The sequence below is a fragment of the Ochotona princeps genome, chromosome 12, assembly GCF_030435755.1.
Source record: "Ochotona princeps isolate mOchPri1 chromosome 12, mOchPri1.hap1, whole genome shotgun sequence".
Taxonomy (NCBI): Eukaryota; Metazoa; Chordata; class Mammalia; order Lagomorpha; family Ochotonidae; genus Ochotona; species Ochotona princeps.
The window spans coordinates 18,442,038-18,462,752 of NC_080843.1; positions in this window are offsets into that span (position 1 = coordinate 18,442,038).

Genomic DNA, 20,715 nt, shown 5'->3' on the forward strand with positions numbered 1-20,715 from the left:
CCAACCAACGAGCCCTGAGGTTACCGAGGGGTGAAGTGATGGCATTCTTCAGCCACTGAACTACCAGAAAGAAACAGGTGAGGGATGTTCATTTGGGTCTAGCGGCTGGAAGTATGGATTTGAAGTGTGAGCAGGGACTTACAGCTTCCCTCTAAGGGTTCTAGGGTGCAACCCTTCCTCCATTCCTGCCTCCAGCGTTCCTTGACTTGTGATACCATCACTTGAATCTCTTCCTTCTTCAGCAGAGCTGCTTCCCTCTGTTGATGTTCCAAATTGGGTCTGGGTCATTGAACTCAGTACTCCCTTTAAACGCAAGCTGATCCATTTTGAAATTCTCAACACAGATATTATTTCAAATAAGACACTGTTCTGAACTTGCATGTGGACATGAGTTTGGGGTGGCACACTCTTCAGACCATGACTCCAACGTAATTTTAGAACAAATAAATGATTATTAGAATAATCATCAGAAGCATTAGCCAGAAGGACAGCTAGGACATTTTTATTTTGAACCAGAAATTAAATGTTTTACTTCAGAACCAGTAAAAGATAGAAAAGCATGACAATAGTTTTGAGTTCTAATATTTTTGAACTTCTTACCTCAGGAATAAAATTAAAATCATGTCTTTAAAAGTTCACATTGAGCATTGCACATGCAGATGTTAATGTTTTTCTGTATGTACAAATTTCATTAAGCAGATTCTAGTTTCATTGTAATGACTAATAGTACAATTTTAATTATAAAAGTAAGTTTTACTATGGGAAGAAAAACATTCTTCTATAATAAAAGTGTTTTGAAAATAGATTTTGGAAGTAAAAATCCAGCAGTTTTCAGCTTGGTACATCATGTTTGGTAAAACACACACACACTTCACTGTCAGGTTGCTTCTGCATCTAGCTATTATGTATGTAGTGCTATCATGAACACAAGGGTGCTGATACGTCTTCATGATACTGATTTCAAGTTTTCTGAATATGTGAGGTTGCTAAAGCATAGATAATTTTATGTCAAATTTCATACTCTTTTCCATAGCAAACTGCACAATGTTGCATTCCAACAGTTTACCTTGATCTGACTGCTATGTTTCACGAATAACACTCATTTGTTTTTGTTCCTGATAATATTCATGTAATAAGTGTGACGTAATATTTAATGTGATTTTGATTTTAATTAGCATTTTCTTGATGTTTAGTGACAGTGAACACTTATTTTTATACATGTTGTTCATTTTTATGTCTCTTGTGGATAAATACCTACTGGAATCATTAACCTATTTTTAATTGAATTATTAGTTGTGTTTTATTTTTTGCTATTAAGTATTAGCTCCCTTGCATATTTTGCAAATCAGATATTGGTATAATTATGTTCTCAGTGAACAGAGGTTATGAATTTTTGCTTCCAATTTCAATCTTTTTATTTTTGTTTTCTTTTATGTTTTTAATACTATGTAAGTGTCAAGAATGGGCGTTCTTTTTCTCTTCATGATCTCTTATGATTACGTTTCAGTTTTTCACAGAGTATGATGACAGGTGTGATGCTTCTGTTAGCTTTATGACTGTGGTGTGCGTTCCTGCTACTCCAGGTCCATCAGGAAATTTTTATCATGAAAATATATTGAATAAATTTAAAATTTTTTGCATGTATTAAAAACATCTTCACTATGTTAATATAAAAATCACATAAATGTATTTATTAATCTCTTTTTGTGCATTGAATCTTTTTCTCTTCCTAGGACTGCATTCATGTGGTGGTGGTGTACAATCTGCTCAATGTGCCATTGAATTCAATTTGTTAGTTTTTACAATTCTTTGTTAGTTTTACAATTTTTAAATTTCTACATTTAAATCTATCAAGGATATTTTATGTAGTTATTTTTTATCTTGCCGTTTACCTTGGAATCGGCTAATACTTGCCTGATAAAACTAACTTAAAAATGTTTGCTTATAATAAATTTGAAAAAGTCGAGAAAAAGGGATTCAGTAGTTCTTTAGCTATTTGACAGAATCTCCAGAAAGACCATCAAATGATGGAGAGTTTTATGAATTCTGATTCGATCTCTATACTGAATGTAGGTCTGTTATAACATTTCACAGTGTCCGTTATTATTGATTAGTTAGTAATCTAAGCAAGTTATTAACTTCCTCTGTGTTATCCAATGTGCAAGGTAAAAGGTCTTGAATATGTTTGCAGAAAATGGAATTAAAAACGAATTCATTTTGGAGCATAATTTTTTTTGAAAATTATACATACTTTTCTTTAGCTTGTTTTTCTGAACATTTGGAGGTGGCCATATAATTGTTCATATGTTGACCCAAGTGACTATGTCCCATAAGCTCATTATATTTTCTTCAAAATTTTTGACTGTATCTATTTCTTGTTCTTCAACTGAATGGTTTCTGATGACCTATTTCAGTTTTCTAAATTTTTTTAATATTCATTTATTCATTAATTACATTGTATTACATGACACAATTTCATAGGTACTGGGATTCCCCCCCCTTCACCCCAAACTCTTCCCCCATGGTGAATTCCTTCACCTTGATGCATAACCACAGCTCAAGTTCTGTTGAGATTCCGTAATTAAAAGCTCACACCATACAGAGTCCAGCATCCCACTTGTCCAGTTCAAGTTCAATGGCCTCTTAGGGAGGCCCTCTCAGGTTTGAAGGCAACAGCAACAGTTCAGGTATGATGAGGCTGGTGCAGAATCCACTGATTGACATAGTCCATCTTAGAGTTTCCCCTTGTCCAGTTTTCTGCTGGAAGCATATAGCTGAGGCTGCTGAGCCTAACCAGTTACTTGTTTAGTTTAATTATTGTGTTATTTACATGCATTATTTCTGCTGATTTTTTTTAAAGATTTATTTTATTTGAAAGTCAGAGTTGCAGAAAGACAGACATAGAGAGTGTGAAAGAGACAGAGACAGAAAGCGTGAACTATAGGGCTGAGTCAGGTTGACTCTAGGAGACAGGATGTTTTGTTTGGTCTCCCATGTGGACACAGGTGCTCAACCACATGGAAAACATTAATTTTCTCTCTGTTACTCTTAATAAGCTATAAGCTTACTATGCATACATAGACAATAGACAATATTCACTTAGGGATACTAATGAAAATAGGTGTTTACATTGTGAAAATCATAACATTGTGAGTTGGTATAGATTGCAATTTGTAAGATAAATTGCCATATACATTGCTATCCTGCCCTGTTTACAGAGTATGTGTCGAGAGTGCTCAATAATCTTCATTAGTGCTAGAAAAGAAGAAAACCTGAGAATGTTATCATTTTTTGTAAGACACCTAGGGAAGTCAGAGAACACTAGTAGAAAATCAGATGCCACATGTGTAATAGACAAGGAAATTATCTTAAAAATTCAAAAAATATTTGTTCATTTTCACTTTCATGTATACAGGAAATAAATTCCTATAATCCCACAAATATTAATAGCATATAACAAACAAATAAAGTGACTGCATTTTTTTCTGTATAGCTAAGTCCATTTTTCCATCCTGTAATCTATTTGCCTTCTCTCCTGCTTTCTCACTTCTAAATACATTCCTATTTCAGTATTTCATTTGGATTTAAGCAATAATTCCATTTTATTGCTTTCTTTTTGTCCTCTAGCTAGGATAAAGCAATAATTATTATTTTCTTTTTTGCCCTCAGACATTTACCCAAGTTCTAGTCCCAGAAACAGTAATCAGTTGACAGGTTTATGGAAGAACTAGAGCAGAATGTATATCTTCTTACAGGAAAAGTTTAGTGAAATCTATATGAATGTATGTTACAAAATGTATTTATAAAATTTACATTATAGACCATTTCAAACTTGCACATTGAGTAACTACCTAAAGATATTGTAAAATGCATATGTCATTTCATTATGTAATAAAGCTTGAGAAATGTAGAGAAATCATCCCTGAATATTTCAGCAACTTGTGAATATAGTTGGAGCTGTTCAACACCAAAAATGAAAGAATTTTAGAGGGGGAATCTCCCATCTACATTCACTGTTATTCAGAAGGACTTTGTTATTTTGTGCATGTCCAAGTGTCATTTTAATCCAGAAATCCCACCTTTTTGTATATGTTTAATACATCTTTGATAAAATTTGTACATGAAATGTTAAAAAATAATTCTATCAATCATATCCATACTACAATAAATGCTGATATTCTATAGAATTGTGTAATATATAATAATGATATGCTATCATCCAAAAACAATGAAATAACTAAATGCTGAAAATCAAACCAGGGTATTACTCACCAATAGTTTTGAGCAAAATAACTGAGATAGTATAGAGTGCACACTTCATAATTCCAGGTACATTGTGTTTAAGTGAAAAAAAAATCACCCTTAAAATTATTACAAGACAGCGATAAAAGGAAGCACAGTAGACAAATAAAAATTTAGAAAAAATATTCAAACAGTGGTTTTAAAAAATGATGTTTGTTTTCCAGGGGCATTAGGTAGTCATACATTTAATGTCTTCTTCAAGGAAAAGTGAGGGTGAATTCCATGATCTTACTCTTGGTTTGGACAAGAGACCTTGCTGTGACAACTGTTTTGATAAACTGTGTAACTTAGTCAGCAAGATATGCTATTTGCTGTAGCTGGTCTACTCAGATATGCCTTCACTGGTGCCATAAATATGACATTACAATAAACGTTTTATAAATTAAGTCGACTTGCCCGTTCTATTTCAACATAAGCGCAAAATATATAGTGAATATGTTCACTGTGTAATGTTTTTTATCGAAAATTATTTTTAAAAGGACAGCTCACAGAGGTAGATTGTTTTTCAAAAGCTTATTTTCTGACTGTGTTTTTCTGTTATCTTTCATTAAGGTTAGGATTCCTGCTTGCAAACTTAAAGGGCCTTCAAAAATTTATGTAAGGTGGAATAAAATCCCAAGTTTATTTTCGTTCAAAACTGTTTGGAATCCATGAAAGTCTTGAAGAGATTTTATATCTGACCTTTTGTCTATTGTTGTTTTTCAAATTACTAATATATGTTTCATTGATCACTAGAAATTTCTGTTTGTTCAAATTGACAGTAAATTGGGATTTTGCATATAAGACAGCTCCAACTTAGTTTTCATCAGATTCTTCTTATATCTTAAGTTAGGTTACAGTTTGATGCAACTATTTTAAATATCAATGAACAAGAAACTAATTTTTCAAAGCAGAAAATTTTTATTTCTGTAAGGAGTTTTAATGTGCATTTATTTCCCCTCACTGCAAGTTTTTCTGGGTGAAAGTGCTCTCCTTGGGCCAACATTCTATTTGCAAGTCCTGTTACAGGAACCACCTTTCGCCATACAGTTTTCTGTTCCTGACCAAGACAATGACAAAGAAGTTAGTCATACAGCCAAGACTCTGCTTTTCCTGCAAACCCGACAAATTGCTTTATTGTTATTATTATTAAAAATATTAGTATAAATGACACAGATTCCATGCATATCATAGATACAGCTTCAAGAGAACTAAACTTTTGACTCGCTTTAACAAAAGGGATTCTGTGCGATGTAGTCACATGTATCCCTCTTCTCCCTACATTCAGTCAACAATATCTAGGTGACTAGTAGCCCTCGGATAAGTCTATTGTCCATTTGTCTTGAAGCTGCTTTTGTTTCCTTTAAAAAATGAAAACACTTTAAGGATCCTTGTTGGCTTTGCTTTCTGAGTGCTAGTGTCCTTTCCTGTCATCCTACCTAAAACAGGTTGCAACTATGACTGTCACTGGTTATTGGATCAGATTAAATTGTACAAATGAATAGATAGAAATAGTTTAAAAACTAAGTACTCAGTACTGTAATCCAAAATTAGTGTCTTTGAGCAGGACAATCTCAGTTCCAGTCTAAATCCCCATCTGTATGAAATTCGAGAAATTACATCAGAATTATAGAAATTAGTGTCTTCCTCTGCATAGTAGTAGCGGAATCCATTTCTCAGTTCTGTTGTGCAGATTAAATGAATGGATTTTCGTACAACATTTAAAAGAGTGGGAGGCAGGTACTTTCGTTATGCTGGTTATTTTTTTTAAAGATTTCTTTATTTTAATTGCAAAGTCAGATATACAGAGAGGAGAACAGACAGAGGGGAATATCTTCTGTCCAATAATTCACTTCCCAAATGACCACAAGAGCCGGTGCTGTGCCGATCAGAAACCAGGAGTCAGGAACCTCCTCCAGGTCTCCCATGCGGGTGCAGGGTCCCAAGGCTTTGGGCCTTGCTTGACTGCTTTCCCAGGCTACAATCAGGAAGCTGGATGGGAAGCAGGGCAGCTGAGACTAGAACAGGTACTCATATAAGATCCCAGGCATGCAAAACGAGGACTTTAGCCACTAGGCTACCACACCAGACCCTATTACAAACATTCTTAATCCCTTGTCTTTTGTATGACTTCCTTTTTCAAAATTTCCTATATTAGTGTAATAAGATAGGGGAACTCAGTAGGCCAATTGAGGAAGCGAACTACCAGAGCTTTTGGAACAATAAATGAAATAACTAGACAAATAAAAAATAATAAAGTAAATGTTCTAAGAAAAGATATATCACAGGTGTATAGGTAGGAAGGATCTAGAATTCAGTCATGTGATGGCGTCAAGGCTTTCTCGGTCAATATTCCACTTCAGAATACCTGCATTTAGCCTTTTTGTGTGTTTGCAGCATATGACCTAGAAAATAAAATAATAAAAATGACAAAAACAACCCAAAATAACTGCGTAACAAAGCATAAAAGAGAAAGTCCAATAGCAACCATGTTACTAATTAATTAATCCTGGGATTTTGGAAAAGACCAGGCAAATTCAGGATGTTTGTACATTTTAAGCAATTCATGCAGACTGCTCTTTCAGACATTGAACTTGGCCATATTGCTATGCTAATGCACAACATTTTTTTTAAACTTTTATTTATTTGTCAGATTATATTTCATTTGCTGTGAGCAGATGGATTCAATTCAGACAAATTGTATTCCAGAACAAGCTTAAATTCTATGCTTTGTAGCAGACCTATATTTTGTTAACCATACTATTATTCAAGTAAGCACAGCCGTGTATATGCAAGCAGTTACTATTGCCCCACAATGAACTATCGGTATTGCTGATTTTCTTCCGGACATGTTTCTACTTACAATCTTACAAGGCAAAATATATTTTGGATTTTTTTCCATAGTTGAAATATTTATAATACTCGTGATAATAAAATTTCTAACTTTAAGTGAATATTGCTAAGATACAGTACTTTCAATGAAGTTATGTAATCATACCAGAGAATTATGTTAAAATCATACTCAAGCTAACTCTAACACATATGAAAGTAAGATTTTGTTGAAATTAAAAATAACATTGTGTTGATTATTAATGTGGGAGGGCGGGCAAGAATATCTCCGAAGGGAAAACTGAAGGTTTGAAGTAATTGATACTTATTTTTTAGCTTTAACAACTGCAGTCTGTGAATAATTATAATACCATTGTCATTGATACTGTATTATCATCATCATCAACTTCATAATCATCATCATCATCATTTTACCATCATCATAGCTGAATCCTGGAGGAAAAAAGAAAAATTATATGTATTTCCCTTTTCTTTTAAGCATTCTCTAGCACTAAGTGAAAAAGCTTAGTGTATCTATGCTACTATCTGTTCATCAACTTTCCCTAACATTTTCTCCAAGTTAGTTCTTGTAAGAGGCACCAAACACATGCTTCGATATTACCAAATCAGTATTTGATACTTCTTTCAACCTTTTAGTAGTTACGCTTTCTTTGTAGTTTCATATTCTAATAATCCATCTAGTTGCCTAACTAAAAGGTTGATATTATGTCTAGGTCTTTTGCTCTTTATTTCTCCTCAAATATTTTCTGAATAGCTTATATAAATTTGTAGCTGTAACTAGTTACTTTTCTACATTTCCACTGCCACTTCAGCTATGTTTATAAATTAGTCCATAGTATTTTAATTATTGTGTTTTTTCCCTTAACTTGTCATCTTCTGCTGGTTTTCTCCAGATAGTACACAACACTACATTTAAATAAGATTGTATCAATCCTCTTAAAATATTTCTATGCTATTTCCGTATATTCATTTCTATAAATAGAGAAAGTATATGATATTTATTTTATATGGTTTGGCTTATTTCACTTAGCATAATGATGCTATTTTGCCATGCCACATGTGGGAGATCAACCCTGGATCTCTATCTGCTTGGCCTGTGTGGGAGGTCATTAGAACATGACACGTTGTGTTCCCAGTACAACCCTCTGCAATGGTCAGATATACTTTCCAACTAAAGAATGATAAAATAATGTAAAAACTATTTTCTGTAGAATTTTTTTGTAAATTCTGGCCACTTTATTACCTATTTACTAGCAGGTTTCCATTTATTTTGTTTTATTTATTATCATTTTTTTAACCACGAAGACAGGTTGCCAGTTTAAACTAGTCTATTTCATTACAATACAAATTCTAAAAACTCAAATGCAGAAATCTATATCAATTTCTATCTATGAAACGCTATTTTTTGATGGGTGACATTTTTCGAAAAATACATTTCTTGGTAGAATAAGTTGTTAATCCAACATGCCAAAGAGAAAAATTAAAATTATGAAAATAAATTGAAAAGTTTCCGCGTACTGTATCTTAGACTGCTGCCCTGGTTTCATACGTGTGGAGTTTATTGATGGAAAGTTTGACTGTTATTCATTAGATGTTATCATGAGTTCCTTTCCTGTGCGAAATAGGATAATAAATAAATAAAAGAGCTGTGAAAAGGATATTCACACTATCAGTCATCATATCAAAGAAGAGAGCTTCTCCGACACTCTACGTGGCCACAGCTGGAAGCCTTGATGGATAAGAACATTACGTTCTCCTTCATGCAAGGTTAATGTAGGGATCCTCTGCCTTGAGAAGCAGCCATAAATTCATTATACAGCCCATAACATTTTTGTTAGCTCTTTCATGAGAAAATTTGAATGCAATGTGCATAAATATTCTACCATCTGAGATTCCTTGCTCAGGAAAGAGAGGGGAGCACATGCAGAAATATTTTTGTGATTTAGCCTGTTCTCACCCATTATTTGTTGCCAAGATACCTGAATTCTATGAATGTATGAAATAATATGTGATTATCAATTTCATTTTTCTTTAGTTATTCTTTCATTTTATTTTCCAGGTTCTGTTTTAAATATGGTTGTTTTCCTGCCTCTCCATTTTTCCGTATTTCATTTAGAATTATTGATCAAGGGTCCTTTATTTTTCAAGCCTTGTTTTCCAGATTATGATTATATTTTACTTAATCACTTATTCTAAATTAGCCAGGTTTTCTAAGAAATGGAAATAAATTTGGACTAAAAATGATTAGTGAAATACCATCTGTCATTAAACATTTCTGATTCACTTAATACAGCAAAGCATGGATAGCCTTTTGGATATTTAATTTTACTTTTTTTATTGGGAAGACAGATACACAGAGAGAAGGAAAGACAGACATATTTTCTGTCTGCTGATTCATTCCCCAAGTGGCTGCAACAACCAGAGCTGAGCCATTCTGAAGCCAGGAGCCAGGAGCATTTTCTGAGTCCCCACATAGGTGCAGGCCCCCAAGATTTTAGGGCATCTCTACTGCTTTCCCAGGACACATGCAGGGAGTTGGGATGAAAGTGGAGCAGCTGGGACATGAACTGATACCCATGTGGAATTCCAGCAGATGTAAGGCAAAGATTCAGCCACTGGGCTATCATGCCGGGTTTGTGAATAGGCTTTCAAACCTTATCAAACTGTATCATGGATTTTAGACAAAAATGCATTCTTGTTGTGGAATTGGTTTAAACATACTTTACTATTTTTAGTACTTTATTAAAAACAGTATGATAATCTGTGTTTTCTAATTACAATCAAATGTGACGTTGTATCCAAAAGAGCTATTATCTAATGCCAACGTCAAAAAACTCAGGCTGGAATGACTGGGGAAAAACTTCTTAGGAAAATCACCAAAAGCACAGGCAGTCAAACCCAAAATAAACAAACAAGATTACGTCAAACCAAGAAGATTCTATAGAGCAAAGGAGATGATCAACACACTGAAGAAACAACCAACAGAATGGGGTAAATCTTTGCACACTGCCCAACCAACAGTGGACTAATGTCCAGGAATTAAAAAGAGCTTCAGAAACTCAACAACAGCAAAATTAAAAAAGCCTGTTAAAATATGAGTGAAGGAAGTGAACATTTTCCAAAAGAACAAATTCAAATGGCTGACATACGAAAACTGCCTAGGCTCCCTAGCTGTCAGGGAAATACAAACAAAAACTACATTGATATTCCACCTAATTCCTGTGAGATTAGTGTAGATTCAGAACTCTGCTAACAACACCTGCTGGCATGGATGTGAGGCGCAAGGTACCTTCCTTCACTATTGGTGGGAGTGTTAGCTACTAAGACCATTATGAAAGTCAGTATGGAGATTTCTTAATAGAACTACAAATTGAACCGCTGTATGACCCAGCTATCCCATTTCTGGGAATATATACAAAGGAAATGTTATTTGCATATAAGAAAATGATCTGTAATCCTATATTGCAGCAGCATAATGTACAGTAGTAAGAACATGAAAACAACCCAGATGCCCATCAATAGAAGAGTGGATAAAGAATTCAATTTACATCTACTCTGTGGGATACTACTCAGCATTAGAAAGAATGAACGTCTGCATTTTGCAACCAGCCAATAATAACTAGGGACCATTATGCTCAGTGAAGTAAGCCAATCGCAAAAACACATATAACATTCTCTCTGATGTAATGCAACCTTCATATAAGATATAAGATCAATGTTCCTTTCAATACTCTTTGTACTGCATCTTGAGTGGGGATGATATTTTTGTTTTTTACCATCCTTCATTTAAGAAAAGAAAGGTTTTGTTTTTCTTAATAATTTCCTCCCTGATTCATGTCACAAAATAGCATCCTTTGCTTCAGGAATGTCTTCTATTTTTTCATTTCTTCAGCGACAAATTGGTTATTCAGTAGCATGTCAACCTCATGTCATTATAAATTTTCTGTTTTTATTTCTGTTGTTGATTCTGTTTTAGGCTTTTCATTTAAGGGGATCTTTAGTAACAATGAGGTGTAGACTGTCACATCCAGATGTGAAGATACAATGCAGCATGGATCTCTACTTCCAAATCAAAGATGGACTCCCTACGAAATTGTTGAATGTATCTTGAAAATAGAATGTTGAACTCCTGCCGTTCTCCAGACCTTCAATGTCAAGATACACTTAAAAGGCAGAATGGTGGACTTATGACTGCTTTTGTAGGACTATTTTATTGTAACGACATGGGGAAAATCAGTGATGGGGAGGAGATTTGAGGAGGAGGAGGAGAGAAATCCTGGAGCCTGTGAAACTGTATAATGGAGTAATAAAATAAACTAGTACTTAAAAACCTGATTGTTTATATGTAACACATATGAAAGTACACATTTGTGTAAATATATCTATACTAATCGTACAAACATTATTCAAAAAATATGCATATATAAAATTGAAATGGTTAATAAATGAAACACTGCAGGTAACATATATATGTATATATAATAGCTGCTAACAAAAAACATTGAAGACCTTGTTCTCGCGGTTTGGGCCTGCTGGTTAGCCCCGAGGTCATCGAGGATGAGGCAGATAGTGGCCTTTCGGCTGCAAGGACCACCAGAGACAAGCTGGTGCGAAATGTCCGCTTTATTATGCACAGGTTACAGGTTTTAAAGGGTAAGGAAAGGGAGGGCAGGAGGGAGCCTTCCGGCAGCCCTCACGCCCACCAAAGACGCTGTAATTGGCTGTATGACACGTCTGTCTCCCTAGATCTTCCGGTCATGTCAGAGGTCAGGTTCCAGGTGTACTTCCCTTGATCTTCTAGCCATGTTGGAGATCATCCTGGGAGGCTGCACAAGTTCCTGTATTCCTGCCATCCATTTGGGAAGCTCAGATTATGTTCAGGCTACAGGCTACAGGCTTTGGCCAGGCGCCATCCTGGTTATTCTGATCTTTTAGGTAGTGAATCAGTAGATAGGAGCTCTCTCCTCCTCTTTCTTTGCCTTTTAAATAAGGAATGAAAATTTCCTTTTTTAAAAATGAGTAAGAAAACTGTAAAAGTAATTTAGACTCTTTTTCTGCAACAGAATCAAGTGTTCATTCAAATTTTATGGCAGATATTTTTGTGTTTTTTTGTTGTTTGTTTTTACTTTTACATATAATTCCTAAGAAATACATTATTTAATCTTGCTAATGCTTCCACTTCAGATGAGTTAAATTTTACTGTATGAATTTTTCTGAAAGTAGTCCTCACACTGATAGATGGAATCACTTACACCTACAACTATTTATATGTGAAACTAGCAGATAATGTATAATGTGAATAAGTCATTCCACAATGATGTGAGCTTCAGATGACATGGAGCATTACTGGGTGATTAACAGGTGACCAAATACCAAAACAGATTGGCCATTATGCCAGATATTTCCTCTTTGAATCAGAGAGCTCTGATCTGGCAATAGCTAAAATACTGAAGCAGGGTAGATATCTTGCTTTGAAATTAATGTTTACACAGAATTACATACTTATGTATTACTTGCAAAATATATGCTAATATGCTTTAATGCATTTTTCTTAAATTATGAAGAAAAAAGTGGAATTCTATACCATTGTTATAATATTAGCTTTTATAATTGCCCATATATTGATGAAAGTTGTGCAATAATGTAACAAAATGATAAGACTGTTTCTACAAAAATTAAGCATAGAGTATAAAAAATTGAAAGCATGTCATTGAAAAATTAAAAATAAGGAGGCAAGAGGGCAGGCTGAATGTACAGCTGAAAACATAGTGGTGTTGGAGGAAATATGCTCTTAAAACTGTAAAATTTTCCTTGATATAAATAAAATGTAGGAAAAAAATCTAAAAGAAAATGAGTTAATGAACACTCTTTGATGAATGAATAATTAAATAAAATATGCTAAAAATGGGAGAAAAATCAGTTACAATGCTGAGTAAAATACAATAGGTTTTCATTAGGGTAATTTAATTTGCAATCTCTTGACTAATTTTACGTATCTTCTCCTATTAGGTTTTGTGAATGTCACCCAAAGGGATAGAGCTTCCTGATACTTAATTGCATTCCTGGTTGTCTACTCTTCTATTTTACCGAATGAAAGGCTGAATAAAAAAGAAAATATGAGCTTGGATAGAACAGTTATTCAGAGCAATGCAAAAAAAATTTCAGAATAGGAACAATAACGTGTCAACATGAGAGTTGGTTTAAAGTGGTACACAGTAAGACAAATGTTTGATTTTGAAGATAATTTTGGTTTATATGAAAAGAAAATGTTAGAATGAGTACAACATTTAGAAAGCATAAAATACTGAGGAATAAAATGTATCCTACATGCTATGAGCAGGAAATATTAACTTGAGTAAGGACATGATACAATGCCGAACAGAATGCAGGGGACACAAAACTGAAATAAATGGCACATAAAAATATATGACCGAAATGTAGATACCAATGCATAGAATGAGGATAGCATACTGTAGTGATAAAAACAGGTAAAGAATGGAGAAATAATCCTATAGTTGTTTATGATGCTGATATTGTCATAAAATTAATTAAGATTAATATTATCAAAATGGGATGCAGTAAAATTAGCTGTATTTTTCTGAATTGTCTTATTCTCCCAAATTCTACTCCCTGGGGGTGGGGAGCATGCTTGCTAAAATGCCTGTCTAATGTGATTTTGAAGTTCAAAATGAAAATTTGGATGTTCAAAAATAAAATTAGAAAGTAAAATGAGTGCATATCTAATGGAACTCTAGAGATCTAGTAGTTCATAATAGAGTAGGATGATGATTGGTTTTTCTTGAATATTTTATACTTTTATGGCTATTTTGAGTGTCCTATTACAGCCATGTAATTATTTTCATGTTATTGGGTTAGTTACAATCAGAGGTATTGCAATGAATATAAAATCCATTATTTCATAAGCTTTATTTTAGAAAAATAGATGGTTTTCTAGCTTGTGTTGAACTGGATTATCTCTTTATCTTCATATTTTATTTTTCAAAATAATTTTTAATAAAATTGCTAATTTATGTGTAAACAGTTTAGTGGAAAATACTTATAAATATGGACATTATCCATCATATTTGATCTTATGGCTCTCGATATATTTTCTGTATTTAAGTCTTTCTCCCTTCACTTTGGATGACAAAGACAAAGTCATTTTGCACATGAAATAGTAATCTTCATGTCCGAATTAAAAATGAACAACTCAAGATAAGCGTGGCTGAAAAAATATTGAGAGAATAAATTGTAGTGAGGCAAGTAGCAGAGAAGACACAAACTTTGTTTTTTTGATCAGTGACAGACATTTGGTGTTTAATCATTCTTTTTTAATATAAAAGTGAGACTTGTAGATAAGTGATGATTTATTTTGACTGTAGAGCAGAAAACCATAAACAGAATTAGCAAAATTTCATCTATCCATTAGGAAACATGGTAAATCATAAATTCTAGAATATTGTATATTTTTGCAAAAAAATACTAGATGTCTCAAGAATATAAAGAGAGAGCACTTAAATTAAAAATGTGTATGCAAATTAATTGTTCAATTTGCATTCATATTAATTTACCCAAATTGGACAACTGAAGATGAACATTTTGCATGATGTAAGTGAATACTTACGTGTGAAAATGAACTTGTGTGAATCTATAAAGAAAAAATTTATCCAGTGTAATGTCAGGTGACCCTATATGACTTTTTCCAAAAGAAAAAGGGACTCATAAATGTATGTATTCCCTAAGCATAACCTCCTAAAATTTTTGTCTTGCCTCTATGAATCGTAACCTGAAAATTTCACATTTTGTCCAGCCATCTTCTCTGCATCTTCTCCTTCTCTTGTGAATTGTGTTGAAACAACCAAAACACATCACTTAAATTATTCTTCATTTGAATTGTCAATTCCACTAAGACCTTTCCGTTTCTCTTGTGCAGTGATCAATTCCTACACCATCTCATTGTACCCACCTTTGATCTGTATATTATAATTCAGTTTGTTACAAAATTGTTTCCCCAACCTAATACTCTGATATAAGACTTGAGTGTCTTTTCTATGTCATTAAACTGGTACTGTGCCTGACATTGTCTGTACCAGCAATGTCGGGGTACACTTGAATAACAGACTGATGGAATCATGGCTCCTTATGAAGGTCTATACTATTGTAACAATATGGGGGAGATCAGTCAGGGGAGGAAATTTGGGGAGTGTGTGGAAATCTCAGACTATGCGGAATTACACCATAAAATCCAAAAATTCAAAATAAAAATAAAAAACAATAAAGAACAGTACTGTTTGCTATAGTTTTAAGGGCTGTCTAACATTTATCAGCAAAATATATAATTTAATTCTCCCTGTGAATAACAATTTAAACTCCCACTATACAGAATGTAATGCCAGCCTGTATTTTTATTTTGTCTGCTCATGAGTCTCAAAATTTTAAGCTACCAGAGACTTCCCAAGTTGTCTTTTTTTTTTTTTTTAATCATTGCAAGGACTCAGAATTGTAGCTATGGGCATATAAATTATTTTCAAAAAATTGTACAAAATGAGTTAAATTTCACTGTATTTTGGTTGAAAATGATTTTGAATTCCACATATAGATTTTTCATGACACATATTTTCTATAAACCTTTTCAATGTTGATTGTAAAGGAAAGATTTTGAATTGGCTCTTCAGTATAAGCACATTGCTTCTTTCTTGGTATGTAAGCTTTATTTCAGAAAAAAAAAGTTGTGTTTTAGAAGAAACTTTTATCCACACTGCCAAAACAATGAGAAACTGTCAGTGTTACACAAGTTAAAATGTAGAGTAAATGTGAGAAGTGAGGAAGAGGATAAGGCTTCATAAGTCACCATTTGTGCTTATAGTACTATAGCAAACCTAAAGACTTCCACCATCCTCAAATGCGCAGTTCTGTTCTCAGTAAATCCAAAATAAAGAAAGAGAAGCCCCAACATTGTGCCTCTGCCTAATGAGCCTTGCTTAAACTCAAGAAGAGGGTTTATTTATTCAAGCTATCACTGAATCTGCATCTGAGATCAGTGTTGTAAATAAGACAAGGTAAAATTTTGATATGATATGAACAAAAGTATGTGTCTTATAAACCATCTGCATTTAATAAAACTGTATTTAATTTTATAAAAATAAAATTGTTTCTATTGAACTACTGCTTTTTGCAGGTCGCAATAGCAGTATTTGATATTTCAAAAATGAACATTGCAAGCTGATTCTAAAAATAATTGGATCACAATATCAGAGTTTCCATCTGTCACAATACTCTGTTATATTGTAGCATCTATTTTTCTGTATAATATTATTTATTTATATACATTATGACAAGTAGGCATTCTGATACCACTCTACAATGTGTGCCCATTGTAATCTATCAGTTGTCATGCAATCATAGCAACATTATAGCTTTTTTAGGTGAAGTAAATAGAATACTATTTTGAATAAATGGATTTATGCACTAAAATTAAAAGGGCATATATTTCTTTCAAATACATGCTTTAACGTATATGCTATGCCTACAAAATAGATGATATTTATTTGTACTGGAACATAGTGAAATATTACAAAATAAAGAAAAAATATAATTCTGGAGTTCTCAGATATTTTACACTTCCTGGAGAAAAACTTTTTCTTGCCATACAAGATTGGCAAAAATGCTAAATAACCAACTATCCCAAATTCTAGTAGTTCATATTTTTCCTTATAAGCTTCATGTCCCTTGGAAAAGTCTTGTTTCATTCTGTGATTTAGCTGGGCTTCACTGGGTATTGGTGAGTCTGACTCTGGTTGCTTGAATGGCAATGTGGATTCCTATCTTTAACTGTGTTCTGGCCCAAGGGGTCAGGTTTACATGGCATATGCTCATTGATGAAGCCAACCAGTGGACCATAACACATTCCAAACTGCAGAATTCACTGAAAGTGTTTAAGCTCCATTATTACCAGTATGATAATAACACAGGATAATTTGCTATTTCATCTAAAAAAGTTATAGCATTTTTTAAACAGTTATTTTAATTTTATGGAGAGATAACTGATTCAATCATCAAATGTCTCAAAGAACCAGATTTGGGTCAGGCAAAAGGCAGGAACTCAGTCTGTGTCTTCCTTCTGGGCTCCGGGAACCACACACTGGAGCAGTTAGCGATTGCCTGCCAGGGTATGTTTTAGCAGGAAGGTGAAATCAGAGAGCCACGCCTCACGTCCAGGCACTTCAAAATGGAATGTGTGCTCTCATAGTTTCTTTTCATCCAGGATGTGATCCATGCATTAGTATTGTGTCTCTAAGCACTGCAAGTTTTCTGTGTATGATTTGAGTTAATGGTATGTGTATGCCTTTAACTTTTAAAATTTCCATTTCTTCTTTCTGTTTCTATGTTAGCTCTGGTATGAACATTTCTTGTTGAATATTCTACCTACTAAAACTGTCTTAGTGTATCTTTGTCACAATGTTGTGTTGTTAATGGCATGTTCAGCTTCTTTTTTTTTAGAGGCTAAGTTTTTAGTGATCACACCTGTGATTGAAAATCATTTAAATCACTCTCATTTTTTTAAATTCTCCCTCTTCCTTCTTCTTGTTTATAGTTTAATTCAGAGACTGTCTTTTCTGTTGCTGCTGTACCATGCCAAATGTAGTTCACACTGTTTATATTCTGTCTAAAAATTTACTTCGTGAAAAGAAAACAAGAGCTCCTTACATGCATTTGTAAAATTTTCTCAGTAACATGGTAATTATACCAAATATATCATCTCTACCTAATTTAAAGTCTTATTTGCATGTTATTCTCCATATCCTATTTTGGCATCAATTTCCTTATTTGTCCATCCTTGTCAAAATTCTGTTATGCAATGTATCACTTGAAACTGAATTAGTTAAGCAATGGGCACTTTTCTCCTGTTCATTGATGTGGACATGGATTGAGTTCCTCTCTGCCAATTTGTGGATCATCTGCCTTTACCGGGAATAATTGAACTTTTTCGAGGCAGCAAATCCCAACTTAGTTTCAGTTGGCTACATGTCCATTTCTTTTAACATTTTAACTGGACACAAATGGGTATCTTCTGGTCAGTCGTATAGTCAGCCACTATTCTGTACTTGATAATGCTCTCAGCTTTAAGCTGAAAATGATATACTTAATTCTGAATATGACTCAGAATGCATGCACTAATGATTCAATGGAAAATATTATTCTTAGCAAAAGCAGAAGTGTTTGCCCAGTTATAAATTCATATATATATATATATATATATATATATATATATATTTAGTATTCATATGTTTACTTGAAAGTCAAGTCAAAGTGACAATGAGGAAGGGAGAGGGAGGGAGGGAGAGAAAGAGAGAGAGAGAGAGAGAGAGAATATCTCCATTCCACTGTTCCCTTTCCAAATGGCCATAACAGGACTGAGACAGAGTGAATCAGGATCCACAAAATTCTACTGGGTTTTCCACATAAGTAGCAGGGATCCAAGCAGTTGGGCCACCTGATGCTACTTTACCAGGAATTGATTGAAAAGTAGAGCAACTAGAACTTAAACTGGTGTCCATACTGGGATGTCACCTTCGTAAGCAATAGCTTTACTCACCATGCAATAATGCTGGGCCAAGACATCAAGACATAAATATATTTTGAAGTCTCTGTAGCTTTATGCTATTTGATGTACTTTAATTTCAGAAATATTAACCATTGTCTTTGAATAATTAACAAAGTAAAAATAGTAAATAGATATGATATTTAAAATATTTACTTTCATTTCATTTGTGATGATTTAAACTGAATGGTTGAGTACTACTAGTATTTAAGGAGGTATCCTTCTGCAAAGTGGTTCTTTTCTTATGTGCTTTGATTTATATTTGGTTAAATGATTCAATGACTTGTTGATTAGCTATTGACTAAAACATACAGGGAAGTTTGTAAATTATTAATTTTACTTATTTCTACCTTAGTTTATTCATTCTGAAAGGCAGAGAGAAAGGGGAAAGAAAAATGAAAGAAACAGAAAAAAAAGAGAAAAAACAAAGAGGGAAGGAAGAAAGAAAGGAAAAAAAGAAGTATTGAGATTGCGCTTGAAATTATAGGCAGGACTAGGCATACACCAGGAATCAGGAAATCATCCCAAGTCCCCAAATTGAATGGGATTATCCAAATAACTCAAACCATCACCTTCGGTCCCTCAGTGTGCACATATTACGGAGCTGAAATCAGGAACAGAGCTGGGATTTGAACCTAGACACTGAAATATGGGATGGGAATATCCTTAATGGGGTCTTAATGCCTCTCTCCCAGTGAATAGCAGTGAATTAAAAATGGTGAAGCAAAAATAGTGGAGCATGTATTTTACAAAATTGTAAACTTTCCACAAAGAAATATTAAATATTACTATTATTACTAATTATGGACTCTATGCAAAATTTTATAAATCTGTTTTGTATTACTGTGCAACCTTTTAGCAATATCACTGATTTGTAAATTGCATAATATAGTCATCTTTTGAAATATGTATAATGTGATTAAATAAATGTAGCCATTTGAATTATGAAATGTATATGACATTGCATACTAAATTATATTATGTAAGAAGATTTTAATTCATGAAGTTAAATAAATCATTTCTCATCAAATTTTTTTTGTCCCTGATACAACATTCTTTCTTCTTCTACCATTTTAATTCAGTCTATGTATTATTCAATATCATCTGGCATGTACTGTGTCTTCTGTACTAGAGAGAGTGATTTTGCTTGAATTAGGTATTTGATTAAGGTATTCTGTGTCTCAATTTTCTTGATGAGGACATAGCATGTAGTATTAAATTATCTAAAAATATTGAGTAAATGAATACATAACAGAGAAGATGTCTCCAAAATGAAATAATTTTGGAATGATAAATTCTACTTTTGATGACTAAACTGATGCTCTCTCATGCCACCATTTTTCCATCCAATATTCATTTTTGTTGTCCAAAAATGAGGAAAAAGATGTGCAGTCAGAAAGTATGAGATCGGCCCAGTTTCTCCTTCTTTTCCACTCTGACATATGAGTAGGAAATTTATAAAATTGTCTGAAGGTGATAATTGAAGTAAAAAATGCAATTCATATTAATAATAATACTCCACATCATTTTTAAAATTAAGTTGTCAAAAGAGAACCTAGTCTTTCTCCTTTCTCTTTTTCTAATTTTCACTTCCCTTTTCTGGCTAGTCTCTGAATTGAAGTAAAATCTATGCTTATTTTCAAATAAAAATAGACCATCATAGTCTCATAAAATATTATGCAGGTTAGTTCAGATTAATAGCTGCTCTACAATGCTTTTAGTTTTCCTCAATTTGAAATACCTGGAACCTCTAGACATAGTGAAGGCTGATTTTTTTCAATCTCTTCAGTATTTAATTATCTGAATTTTTATAGGTGAATTTAATTCTTTAAGGCATCATACTACCAAATGGCTGTTTATCTAAAAACAACAACAACAACAATAAACAAGTGATCCTGGCTTTCTTTCCATATACAAAACAGAATAAAAATGAAGGAGATTATGTGTTAATCACTGAAGCACATTCCTTGTACCCAGTGCTT